This window comes from Pinus tabuliformis, chromosome 3_1 (genome assembly GCF_031772625.1).
Source record: "Pinus tabuliformis cultivar Carrire ecotype Pingquan chromosome 3_1, CPIR1, whole genome shotgun sequence".
Lineage (NCBI taxonomy): Eukaryota > Viridiplantae > Streptophyta > Pinopsida > Pinales > Pinaceae > Pinus > Pinus tabuliformis.
Window position 1 is genome coordinate 186,726,134 of NC_142301.1, and position 13,823 is coordinate 186,739,956.

The window sequence follows — 13,823 nt, forward strand, 5'->3', positions numbered from 1 at the left end:
GATGTATGTCATAAAGCATCAAAGACTTGACCATAAATGGTACTGTCCTTACTCAATTTTTTCCTCAAAAAATCCCAAAATGCTAGACCACATGAACCCATGATAATGGCCCTCCAATGTTGAACATACAAAATTATGATTTAGTACAATCTGTATAAAAATTACTGTAGATGGAGATAATTAACTAAGCTAAAAGATGTGTAATAATAACCTATATGTCAATTGGGCCTAGCTAGCTTGGGTGGTTAAGAGGAACATTGTTATCCTCCCCACCAATGTCCAAATCCCACTTGTAACATGTTCTTTCATGGGCTTATTGGGGTTGGCAGGGTACAAACAATCTCACTTTGTTTAAGTGCTTGAGGGTGTTGAATGAGTTAGAATTTAGGCCATTTTAGTCAGCATAAGAATATTGATTGTTGACATTCATTATTCTTGACACTAGCATATTTCTTATTGATTTTTTGATGCAAAGTTGAAATTTAGTAAACTTTTCCAAAAAATTACAAACTTTCTTGAACGTTCTTCACTTTATAATGATAGGTATATCATATCTTGACAACCAACAAGAAGTTATAAATGCACCAATAGTGTCAAATAATAAATAATTTCAACAAAAGAAGAAAATTAAGGTATAAATTTGTATTACAACATGGGAACATGGAATTCTTGGAAGTGTGGAAAAAATTCTTACAATTAGATGATGAACAAAGTTCAAACCCTTGCTTTAAACTTGAGCAATGGAAATTGTTCCTTTCTTTGCTTCCACCTCAGAAATAATTCTCTACCAATTTTCAAGCCAACCCTTATAACCATTCTCATTGTAGTTCTTATTTTTCCTTACCTTAGCACCAAATTGTCAAAATAACATAAACTAACATAGTATCTTAGTAACTAAGAGAAAAAAAGAGACTCAGATTTTAGCTAGCTTAAACAATCAAAATTATATGGTCACGTTTTTTGCCCATTACTCAATTTGAGAACACACGAATATTTACAAAATAATTATATTAATAATACAAATCGGGGACTTTTTGAAATACAATACACTTATGCTTGGTTCCGAATATCATGATCACAAACAACCTTATTAGTCCCTGCCATCTGGCATCCGACAGGGACTATTGTAATCGTTCAATGCCGACTTAGCATTAGTTGAGTGCTTTCCCCATCTGTTATACACCGCTTATACCAAAGTCGTGTGAGGTGTTCTGTGAACATAACCAAAGTCACATTCCGCTTTAACGTTTCTCATCTTATTTGGCCTCTTCCCGAGGCGGAAGAGGCCCGAACATACCTTAACTTGGAAATTATGGCCCTGCATTCTCGCTAACCGTCAACGGGTTTGAACTAATGCTGGACTAATGCCAGCATTAAATCTGAGGCATTTTATGTTCTTATTGCATTTGAGCTATCAGACGAGGCTGAACCGGTTGATATCGCTGTTGCAATGTGTCACTCTGCATGCAGAACAGATGCTGTCGGATAAAGACTAATAGCTGGAGCTGGACCGAATGAAAGCATGCTCGAATGAACCTGAGGCCTCAAATGACTGTGGCGGGATACCTGAGGCCTCAAATGACTGTGGCGGGATTTCTGTGCAGAGGGCGCAGAACAGGCCTCAAATGCTGAGACTGTGGCAGGATTTCTGTGCAGAGGGCGCAGATCATTCAGGTAAATCAAACCCAGCAGTAATTTCACTTCCGTTCTCTTTCTTCACTGTAACCAGTCCTGCAGAATTCCATTTTCCTTTTTCTGGCCACCGCAACGCTTTCATTTCCATACTCGGTCACTCTTACAGTATTCCCTCCTACAGTGGCCAGTGCAGCCATTCCACCCCTATTCTCTACGTTTGTTGTGGCATTCATGTTCAAGCTAGCAGCCTCTGCCAGTCCTACGTAATTCCCTCTTCCTTCGTTAAACCATGTAGTGAATTCACTTCCATATTCTTGCTTCACTGTGACCAGTCCCACAGAATTCCCTTTTTCTTCTTCGTCCCCAGCAGTAATTTCACTTCCATGCTGTTTCTTCACTCTAACGAGTCCTACAGAATTCCCTTTTCTTTCGTTGGCCCCGTCCGTGCTTTCACTTCCACACTCTGTCTTCACTGTAACGGGGAACTCTGTTTAATACCGGCTTTGTTAGACTTCATAGTCAATATCAGTTACAGATTCTGTTCAGTATAGAGCCCTTAGAGTAGTATGTATATATTGCCTTTTGGACTAATTGCCAATTTAGTAGGAATCTGAGAGTACAAAGAGTGATGAAGGGCAAAACAGAACTTCCATAATAACTGATGAAATTAATTTAGTTTTTAGTAAGTCTGCAAAATTGCTAAGTTGCATCCTAAAATAGTAAATATCACTGATAAATTAGTCATCGCAGACTTGGGATTTCAGTCTCTTGAAATCTAGGCATCATGTTCATACAAGCACAAAAGTGAAATGGTTTGCATTGAGGATATGATGAGGGTTTTATTTGCTGAGACAATCTAAGTTATTTCAAGTGTTTTTGCATTTTTTTTAATGCTTTTTGAACAGTATGCATAATTATGCATTATCTGTTACCTGCTTAAGAGATGGCTGTTCATTCTAATGGCGTGCAGGTATAGTACCTAAAAACAAAATAATATTGATTGGGAAATAATTAACCCTGAGAAAATGTTATGCAAGCAGTTATTCGTCAAGTAGATCATCCTGATATACTGCAATTTAAACTCGTATCTCTGATTTGAATTTTAAAAGACATGTAGCAGCATGTACCTCATGGGAAAATCGTTTCTACATGTAATTGCAGGCATGGAGTGCGCCAAGATGGACCTGAATTCATAACACAATGCCCCATTCGCCCAGGTCGAAGTTATACATATAGATTTACTATCGCTGGTCAAGAAGGGACTCTCTGGTGGCACGCACACAGTTCATGGCTTCCAGCTATTGACCCTGTTTGCATTCGCAGGAAACCCGAACAGGAGCTGGCCCCAACATTTCAGATGCATTCGCTATAAATGGACAACCGGGAAACCTATTTAAATGTTCAAGTTCACTGGCCCCAACATTTCAGATGCATTCGCTATAAATGGACAACCGGGAAACCTATTTAAATGTTCAAGTTCAGGTACATCTACGCCTGCGTTAATTCATCCAATAAGCTGAATTTCTCTGGTTATTTCCCAATCTAGCGTTGGCAAGAATCGTCTGGCAAGAATCGTTAAGCAGAGGCGAAGGTTGAATAACCAGCCTCATAATGGCTGGAATGATATAATGTCACAGATCACCTCCCTGCTGCCAAGCACATGGCTTGCATGCAATGCACGTGGTAAGGACTAATCTTCTAATCGCTTGCAGTAACGAATCCGAGGCACTCATGTCTAGCTACCGTGCTCTAGGTAATTATTCCCCTTTAGTTGTGCCCCAGGTTTCCATTTATTTCTGTCTTTTAGAATTTTTGTTGTCCCTATACTTATTTACACGTTTTTACAGGTTATATTGCAGGTATTGATCCGACCATACTTTTCTATTGAGCTACCTTAAATATTTGAATGAGAAACTAATCAGTTCTCCAACCACACAGGTCGGTGGATTTGTTTTTCCTAATCTATCTACGAGGTACTGATTGCTGCATTTGTTTTGTCTATCATGCATGTGGACGCGTGTTCTTCCTACAATCCTTTCTTAGCTGGATTTTATTGTATTCGTATTACCTCAGGATGGTCATTGTTGTCAGTCGAGTGTGCTCTTTAGGCGCACCCCAACCTAGAACTTCCTATTTCTGGGTCTTTCCCATTTCCCAGTTTAGCTATTTAGATTAGACATTATGTATCCTATGTTATTTTTCTACAGTAGCAGGGTTTTAACTTTTCACTGCCCCATAATCGTTGCAACTGAGGGTACATTTTAGTAAGAGGTTATGGCTATATGCCTTCTCGACGAACCCAGATCTTTGATGGTTAATGTTATTCCAGAATTTGATTTTTACTTGTTTGTTGAAGTCTATGATGTGTTTGAATCGTTTTCCGGGATTAATGGGCATAGCCCTATTTACTTGGGCACTGCTAAGTTGTGTACACAAATTTATTTCACGGGAGGATAAGGGTCAGTACAGTGCCTGTGCATTTTGTTGGTATATAAACTTCCGTTTATGGTTTTGAACGGCTGCAGTATTTAATTTGTCAACATTTCCTAAGTTATCTAATGCATATGGTTTACACTTCATATCAGTGTAGAAGAATGAAGTAATGTTATCTCTTTTTCTTTCCGAATTCATCTTATTAATTTCCTAAGTTATCTAATGCATATGGTTTACACTTCATATCAGTGTAGAAGAATGAAGTAATGTTATCTCTTTTTCTTTCCGAATTCATCTCATTAATTATGTTTATGTGCATCTTGTTCCAGTTCTATTTATTTCTCAAATGGTGAGGGCGTTTTTGCTCTAGTTTTTATTTATTTCTTATATATGACGCAACTGCTATAACTAAGTCACTATCCTCTTAATTGAAGAAGTTGGGAGGTTATCAACCTACCTTATAGGCTTCCCTAATTTTGTTTATGCAAACCCTCCCTTGATCACTTTCCCTCTCAGGACACCACTCGAATGTATTAGGTCACCCCATGTCTTCTATTGGAAAAACTAGGAGGCAATCGACTCTAACAGAGTGTACTGAACCTACTCTTATTTATCCTAATGGATGGTGGATCTCATACTTTTCATTTTCTTTCAATTGAGACTGGCGTTACGCCTGGTGAAAATCATTCTATTAATAGCTATTCCTACCCTCCTATAGTTATATCTACCCCAAGATTTTTTTTTTTCGTATATGCATATAAGAAAAACTTCATTCATCTAATTTACTTCCCTCTGTTGTTAGATACCCACCTATAACCTAGTGAAATCAATCTCCTATTTGATTCCCCCATATCTATGCCATATTTTCGCATTTAACTTCGTCTTTGATCCCCCCATATCCATGCCATATTTTCACACTTAACTTCATTCTCTTGAGGAATAAATCAGGGTATAGTCGTAAGCAGTTATCTTCTAGTATAAATGCAAAATCAGCAAGGTACTGGCGAGGTGAAATGGTAAAAAACCTCAAGTGTACTATTCCAAGCAATGTAAGTTTTAAAGTACTTCCTAAAGACATGCAGTCTGAAACATAAATAACCAAGTAGTTGTTCACTAGATATATGAGTTATTAGAGGAATGATAATACTTAGTATAGTTCCGGAAGTTGAAATAGTAAATGTATCTCTAGTTGTACACTTTTTTAATCATGGCTATTTTATCATTTATTCACGGATCATTTGTAATAACAGAAAACTGTAGTTGTATAACATAATTCTAATTGTACAGATTTCAGAGTATTTCTAATAGCCTGCATGTTTTCAAAATACAATTTTCCAAACAATTATTTACTATGCAAATAATATAAGTAAAAGTTCTAACAACATGCAATTCCAGCTACAAATATCTAGTGGACTATTCACTATGAGTTGAAATCACGAGAAGTTCTAGCAGTAGGCATTTCCAAATATAAATATCCAATAAATTAATCAGTATATCAATAGAATAAACATATGTTCTAACTAGATAAACGTAGCCATAATTGAAAAGTAGCTTGTACTTGACGTGTGATTATGCGACCACGCCTTCGAGTAGGGGTCAGAGTCGATCTGGTTATCTCTCTGATGCGCAGTTCAATGTGTTATTGCTCCAGTGCAAAGTTCTTCGATATGCAGCTCTTTTCATTGGATGCTGGAAGTGATTCTTTATCTGGTTGGCCAGCAGGCGGACTGAAGTCAGCAATGAAGCTCTTTCTGCTAATAACCTTTCCTGTTTTACCTGTACTTCGGGCGAACTCCAAATGAACAATATCAAATCTAAATACTCAGCAGTCTATGTATTTACGAACAACAACATAGCTAGGGGACCTTGGACGTCGGCTCTGCTCCATATGACCCTGCTCCATATGACCCTACCCCTAGGCAGGGACTAGTTGCCTTGCAACTCATCTTGTTTTCTCTAGTTAACATAAAACAAAAGGCATTCATCATTTTATGCACATGTAAGATAATCTTAATTGTGGCATTACCATAGGTCCTAGCCCATTAACTTGATAGGTAAGTTAGATATTTGATAATTTCCCCTTTAAATATGAAATGCCAAGCGATCTGCCACATGTAGTGATTGTTTACCTAGGTCCATAATGCAGGTATCTTCCTGTACATTTTTTAATCGATGTAGCCAATTAGAAACCGTTGGAAACTTTATTATAAAAAACATGTTACGTGTAGCTTTATTGTTCTGTAAAATTCTCATGAATAAGGGCTAAAAGAATTATTTTTTTGTAATACATATCATAGGGACCTAACTCACAACAAACTCTTCCCCCCTCCCCTGAAACTCTCACGGGAAAAACAAATCGTCATGCAAAGTGAAACAACAATTCCTCATATTTGTTGTTATCAATATCACTTTGATTATCATAATAAGGAACAAATGGATAAAAAAACGAAATATAAGGATTTCATTATTTAATTCACTTATTCCTATAACAGGAAAAACAATACATTTTGGGCCAAATTATTGGAAAATAGGACCCCACAATCATCACAACCAAATGTAAATATGAAATTTCAATCATGTGTATTTACCATAACCAATCTCTTCTTATTATTGGTAGTTGAAATTCCAAAAGCAACTCAACAATCAATGGAAGCATTTTAGGGAAAAAATGTTGCTCATATTCACCACCATAAATACACATTCCACTCTCATCAAGAGTAATTGAAGTATGTACAACCTCAACAACTCTTTCATTGTATGATCTTTGCATTTTGTCAATATTCCATAGTATAGTCATAAACAAGCCTTGAATTCTTGCATTTGTCATAAGCATTAATATTTATTATACACTCATCATTTTGTGAAACCAACTAATGCCAACAATTAGCATAAAATCTTGATTTTAGTAATTGAGTCTTCTATTGTAAACCACCATCCAAAAGGTATGCCAACTTATTTAGTCTGCATTTGGTGTGCTCCATGTTCTCACATTTTTTGACAATGTATTTTGCAGTTAAACTTGTGTATCCTAGCAGATATAACAGCAAATCCCATAAACAAAGTGAACCATATACAATCAGGGAACCATGATACCAAGAGAAAAATAAATTGCACACAAACTATTAAATCAATGAGCTTTACTAGAGTAATAATAAGATGACACTAAAGCACACAAATAAACCTTATTAAATGCAATAAATGGAAAGACAAATCAATGGTCAATACAATATATGGTTGAAATAGAATAAATTGAACAAGTACTAAAAAAAATATCAAAAGATTATACACACAACCAACCATACAACCTAAATTTCAAATAAATGCATTCTCTCTCATCCATATTACAACTAGGATCATAATTTCCTTAAATGAGAATGAAGAAACCAACCCCGAGTAGTGACAATCCTACAATTCCTCCCACGAAGAGAAAAACATCATATTCATATGTTTTAAGAACCTAACATAGAAGATATGAAGGGGAAAACATTCCCCCATATTGCATGTAGAATCATCAATTCCTAAAATATGGATTGACGAATCCTAAGACAAATGGATGAAAAAATGTGCGATTGCAAGAAATGCCCTAGAGGCATAGATATACTAGAAAAAATGTCAACAAAATATTTCAATTACAAATATGGAGAGGAGATGACATGGAATGTAGAGTGGAATGAACTTAGAGCAAAGGACCTGTCAATCAAAACTTAGGTGATTGGCTCTCTGACTGAAAATGGTAGCAAAAGCACTAAAAAGGTGGAACACTCCTCGAATAAAAAAGTCTCCTATAACCGTAGAATCATGGTAATAGGATCCAACCAAGTAAACTCATAATTGATGATTTGAACTCAACTATCCTAAACAAAAGATTAGGTCATACAAGACCTAGTCACCTAGTGAGACTTGACCAAACCTAGTTTGAGAATATGTAGGAGAAATAATGACTTTGGTTAGACTTGGTCAAGTTAAACACTTGGTCACATCTGACACTAACCCTTTGCTTAGGAAAGGCCAAAAAGGCCATTTTCATCCCACATTTGCATTTTTTTTTGGGTCATTTTGGATTAGGTTTCCCACCATGGTTCTCTACATTTTCACAATGAAACCTAAAGCATATTGGAGCAAACTATAGGGCACAACATCATCAACCTACCTCTACTAGGGCAAGAGTATATCTTATTTGCAGAACTTATTTGAGCATTGAGGGTGCTAGGGTAATCATTTGCACTGCCCTACAATAATTATGAAACATTTTTTTTCAAAGTATTAGTCTAATAATTAACTCTTCAGTGCTAAGGTAGTTGGTAGATAGGGAAAATATTAAAAGGCATACATAATTTACAGACCTAAGGATTTCACAGTAGGGGTAGTAAGGGAAAAATTTAAGTGCTCGTTTTCAGAACTATATTTTCACCGTCAAGTGCACTTAGAGAAAACTTTCTGAGTAGTTCTTTTCAAAGTTAGGGTATCGTTACCAACTTATTTGCCGATTTTTATACTTCAATTATTTTATCCTAAACAATATGTATTCAAACTTGTTACCACCTGAAAATGAACAACTCATTTTTCATTATAGGAGGAACTCATTTCTCAGTAGAAAAACACCTGGGGATGTGAATATTGGGATTTTCATGGCTGATAGAGCTCATCAGCATAGCCTTAAGGAAATTCACCTTGTTATTATTTTCATATGCACTACCTTATCATGCTGAGATAGATAAACATAAATCATGAATAGGAGTGGTATGCATGTAGGTACAAAATGATAGCAGTTTCACTAAAATGTATGAAGATCCAACAAAAAAAAGTTGATAAAAGATCTTTGGGGTTCTCAGCACCTCAATTGTTGGAAATAACACTGAGGGGGGGGGGGGGGGTGTGAATCAGTATTTGTAAATCAATAATATTTCATTTCCATAAACAGATTTGTATACACTACTTTAGCTAAGTGAACCAGCGTGTACACGCAACTGTTCTTAAAGCAACCAACATATATGTAGATAACTTTTGATTTACCCAATTTATCATGCATTGAACTTTAACTAGTATGTCAAAGATTAATTAGACAATGTAGTAAAAGCAGAATAAAGCATTACACATAAGCATAACACATGAACACCATGATATAAGGTGGAAACCAAACGTGGGTAAAAACCACCTACTGTTGTCATCTCTGTCTTCTTTTAATAATAAGAAAAATCTATTTACAATCTTGTATTGGTGCAGACTTATACCAGTACGCAGGCTTCTACCTGCAGAAGGCTGCAACCTTCTCTCGTTTTCTAGCTTCTACTGGAAGGGAGCTACAACCCCCTAGTTCTTGTACTAGCCAATATGTTTACTAGTACATAGGTTCCACCCTACAGGAAACTCCACTCTTCTACCAGGGACCACATTTCATAAATTTTCAGACTCGATACTCTTGAAACACAACACCGTAATCTGAACGCCACGCTTTATCTAATTTTCATACTAGACCCATCAACAACATCATAGCTGCAATACAATCAATTACATAAACCAATCACTGAAACTCCTGAATCTGATCATTTAGAATACTGTCACCAGAATACAATGACCAGAACAGAACCCAAAACTCTGTAACAGCAACTAGAAACAACTAAAATATTCTTTATAAGGTATACACTACTTCCTTGTGTCGAACTAGTGTGTGTGTGCACTTTTGTCAAAGCCAACCAGCGTATACATCTGTAAATGTTAATTCATAATTTTACAGCTATTCCATACTTCAGTTATACCCAGATCATAACATTTACAGAATAATACATGCGTCAGTATACAAATCTAGAATATACATGAGAAAAACCACATAATGATAGTTCATTTTATGCCTTAAGATCCCGATCCATCATTAGATTTAATCCCTCATCATCTGCTAAGGCTCATCCTTGGTTCAGATCCAGCAATGCACCATAACCCAATAACCTTCATACTAGATCTCACACTTCATCAGATATTCGATACTTGCATCCCTTGGCCTAATGATCTTCTCCTCCTTATATAACAATACCATGGATCAAAACCACTTAGGACCAATACCTTGGACAAAATACCATGGACCAAAAGCTTAGTTTTCTAACATATATGCGCTTTTTCTTTTGTGGAAGTGCGTGTGTACGTATATGCGACTTGTATACAGTGAACCTACGTGTATGCGCATATTGGTCAAGGTGAACTTGCGTATGCCTCTCTTTCTTCATTATGTGTAGTCTGATCTGCAATTCTTTGCTGTTAACCTGTTGTACTGTGATCTTTCATCTGACTGAGTTGCCATCAAGGACAACACATGTATCATAATGCCAACAATCTCTACCTTTGGACTTGATGGAAACAATAACACAAGGTCATTCTACCCCTTTGACATCAAGCGCAAAGGGTCACTCTCCCCCTTTGACATACATTATGTTGGTCATGCTCCCCCTGAGTACATGCTGAATTCTTTGATATGCTGAAATGCACTGATTGAGTTCCCATGATGGAGTCCATGCTCCCCCTGAGAATAAGCAAAGTCTGCAAAAGATTTTCTAAAAGAATAACATGACTCTATATATACATCACCAATGACCTTCCTATCACCAGTAACTCATACATACATCCATCTCCCAACCAAGTGGGGATATACCAAATTTGACTCATCCACCCAACCAAGTGGGGATATACCAATTGTTTATACATGACAAAAACAAGAAATATTACATCATCCATCCCATGCATAGTGGGGTTACGCATTAGGTCTTTTCATGACCTTTACATGACATTTATAATAAGGACAACCGATCTAAACAAGACCATGATAGTCATCAGCAACTATCATACACCATATATGATTTGCACCATCAGCAACATCAGGATCAACAGCCAGTATGCTTTCATCATTAAAAGAGTCACCTGAATCAAAACAATTATGTGGATCTGTACCAAGATCTTCTAAGGTAATGCCAAAAATACATTATTAGAAGCATATGCTCTCCTTGAACCTGTGCCAGATGTTTATTGTCAGATCTGATTATTGCATATATTAGTAAGAAATATCAGGGCATCATCATTAGTCAAATATACATCAAGTTATCAACAACTTATGAGGATCAACATATTTCCACATGTTATCAGCAGTTTGTAACCATCATCAAACAAAGCAGATAATTGACAGAACCATATCAGATCCCTTTTTCCTGAGTCTGGCCCACTTCTTTTCCTCAAACCAACATATACGCAACTGTGCCCACAGAAACTTGCGTATGTACATGAGTACGCTTCAGGAAACTCGCGTATAACAACCTTTCTCTGAAAAATAGGATTTAATAGCAGGATGATGTAGCAACTACTCCCAACTTTTGTCTGAGATATTCAAATGTTTCCCTGGGTAGTGGTTTAGTGAATATATCAACAACCTATTCTTTGGAGGGAACATATTCCAATTTGACCTTTTGTTCAATCACTTGTTCACGTAGAAAATGATATTTGATGGGTATGTGCTTGGTCTTGGAGTGCATGACTGGATTCTTTGAAATACTGATGGCACTTGTATTATCACATAGAATGGAGATGGGTGGAGTACATGTGATCTGAATGTCTTGCAAGGTTTGCATCATCAAAAGTAGTTGTGTGTAGCAAGATGCAGCAGCCACATATTCTGCTTCAGCTGTAGATAATGCAATTGAACTTTGTTTCTTGCTGAACCAAGACACTAACCTGGAACCCATATAGAATGCACCACCACTAGTGCTTTTTCTGTCATCAACACTTCCTACCTAATATGTATCTGTATATGCATGAAGAGTAAGATATGTATCTCTAGGATACCATAAACCAAAGTTCTATGTTCCTTGAAGATATTTGAAAATCCTTTTGACCGCCTGAAGGTGTGATTCCTTTGGATTTTCTTAGAATCTTCCAACTATTCCTACTGCATGCATGATTTCAGGTCAAATACCTGTTAGATAAAGTAGACTTCCAATCATGGATCTGTAAGTTGGTTGATGTACTGTTGCTGATTCATCATTTGAGCTGAGACTGCATCCTGTTACCATTGGGGTACATACTAGTTTAGAATCTTCCATGCTGTACTTTTTCAAGATCTGTTTGAGATATTTGGTTTGTGAAAGAAAAATACCATCTTTATTTTGTTGAACTTGTAGACCAAGAAAATAGGTAAGCTCACCAAGCAAGGACATTTCAAATTCTTGCTACATCACTGAGGAAAAATTCTGACTCATGGATTCTTCATTTCTACCAAAAATGATATCATCAACATAAACATCAATTATTAGCAATTTATCAGTGTCAATCTTTGTATATAGATTGCTATCTGCTGACCCCTTTGAAAACCTGTGTTGGTGGAGATATTTGTCAAGATGGTAATACCAGGCCCTTAGAGCCTGTTTTAGACCATAGAGAGCCTTTCTGAGTCTGAATACAAGTTTTGCATAATTTCCAAGAATGAATCCTTCTGGTTGTTCAATATAGACTTCTTCTTCTAAGTCTCCATTAAGAAAGGTAGATTTTACATCCATTTGGTATACTTTGAATTTCTGAAAACTAGAAAGAGCAAGAAACATCCTTAAGGCTTCAAGTCTAGCAACAAGTGCAAAAGTTTCCTCAAAATATATACCTTCTTGTTGAGCATATCCTTTACAAATAAGTCTAGCTTTATTTCTAGTGACTTCTCCATCTTCATTCAGCTTGTTTTTCAATATCCATTTAGTTCCTATAATATTTTTATCATGAGGTCTAGGAACTACTTCCCAAGTATTATTGTTTTCAATTTGCTCAAGTTCCTCATTCATGGCCTTGACCCAACATTCATCTTTGCATGCTTCATTTACATTTTGAGATTCGGCGGAGGATAGTAATGCTAGATAGCTTGAGGATTCTGTAATAGTTCTTCTTGTCTGTACACCTGCCTCTTTTTCCCCTAAAATTTGAGTTTCTGGATGATTTTTCTAAACATACCTGGACGAAGTCTTTTCTTCTACCATTATCTCTTCTTCTGGTGCTTCATTGGTTTCTTCTTCAATATCATCATGATTTGATGTGGGAAAATACTCCCCATCTTCTTCATTGTCATATTCTTATGTTTTTGTTTGTTTTGGATTTTTGCATGCTTCATCAATTACAACATCAATACTTTCAAAAATTTTCCCAAGTCTTTTATTATAACATTTATATCCTTTACTTCAGGAAGAGTAACTAAGAAGAATACCTTCATCTGCTCTGGGCTCAAACTTACCAAGTTTTTCATTAGTCCTTTTGATATAGCATTTGCTTCCAAAAACTTTAAATTATTTTACCGTAGGAGTCTTACCATACCAAAGTTCATGTGGAGTTTGAGTGTTGTTTACCCAAACATTTGCTTGGTTGAGAATAGTTACAGCGGTGAATGTAGCTTCACCCCAGAAGGTTGCAGGAGTTCTAGATTCATCTAGCATATCTTGAGCCATTTGTTGAATAGTTCTATTCATTCTTTCTACCACTCCATTTTTCTGAGGAGTCCTTGCGGTGGAGAACTGCCTTTTTATTCCATGTTGTTCACAAAAGTCAAAGAATTCATCCAAGGTAAATTCCCCTCAATCAGATCTGAGGCATTTTATTTTGCGATCTGATTCATTTTCAACAAAAGCTTTGAAGGCTTTGAACTTTTCAAATGCTTCATCTTTATGCTTTAGAAGACATATCCAACACATTCTGGAAAAATCATCAATGAACAATATAAAGTATTCTTCTCCACGAGGTGACAT

The 13,823-nt window shown here is 36.4% G+C and overlaps 1 long non-coding RNA gene across 4 annotated transcripts; it reads left to right on the plus strand.

Moving 5' to 3' along the window:
- Positions 1 to 1,277: 1,277 nt before the first annotated feature.
- Positions 1,278 to 3,534, plus strand: LOC149186427 (uncharacterized). 4 transcript variants are annotated; one of them, XR_016256136.1, is made up of 4 exons: positions 1,278 to 1,691; positions 2,797 to 3,117; positions 3,273 to 3,388; positions 3,483 to 3,534. It is a non-coding gene; the product is annotated as an uncharacterized LOC149186427 (long non-coding RNA). The 4 variants fall into 4 exon arrangements; XR_016256138.1 differs by having other exon boundaries at positions 1,288 to 1,674; XR_016256135.1 differs by having other exon boundaries at positions 2,797 to 3,388.
- Positions 3,535 to 13,823: the final 10,289 nt, after the last annotated feature.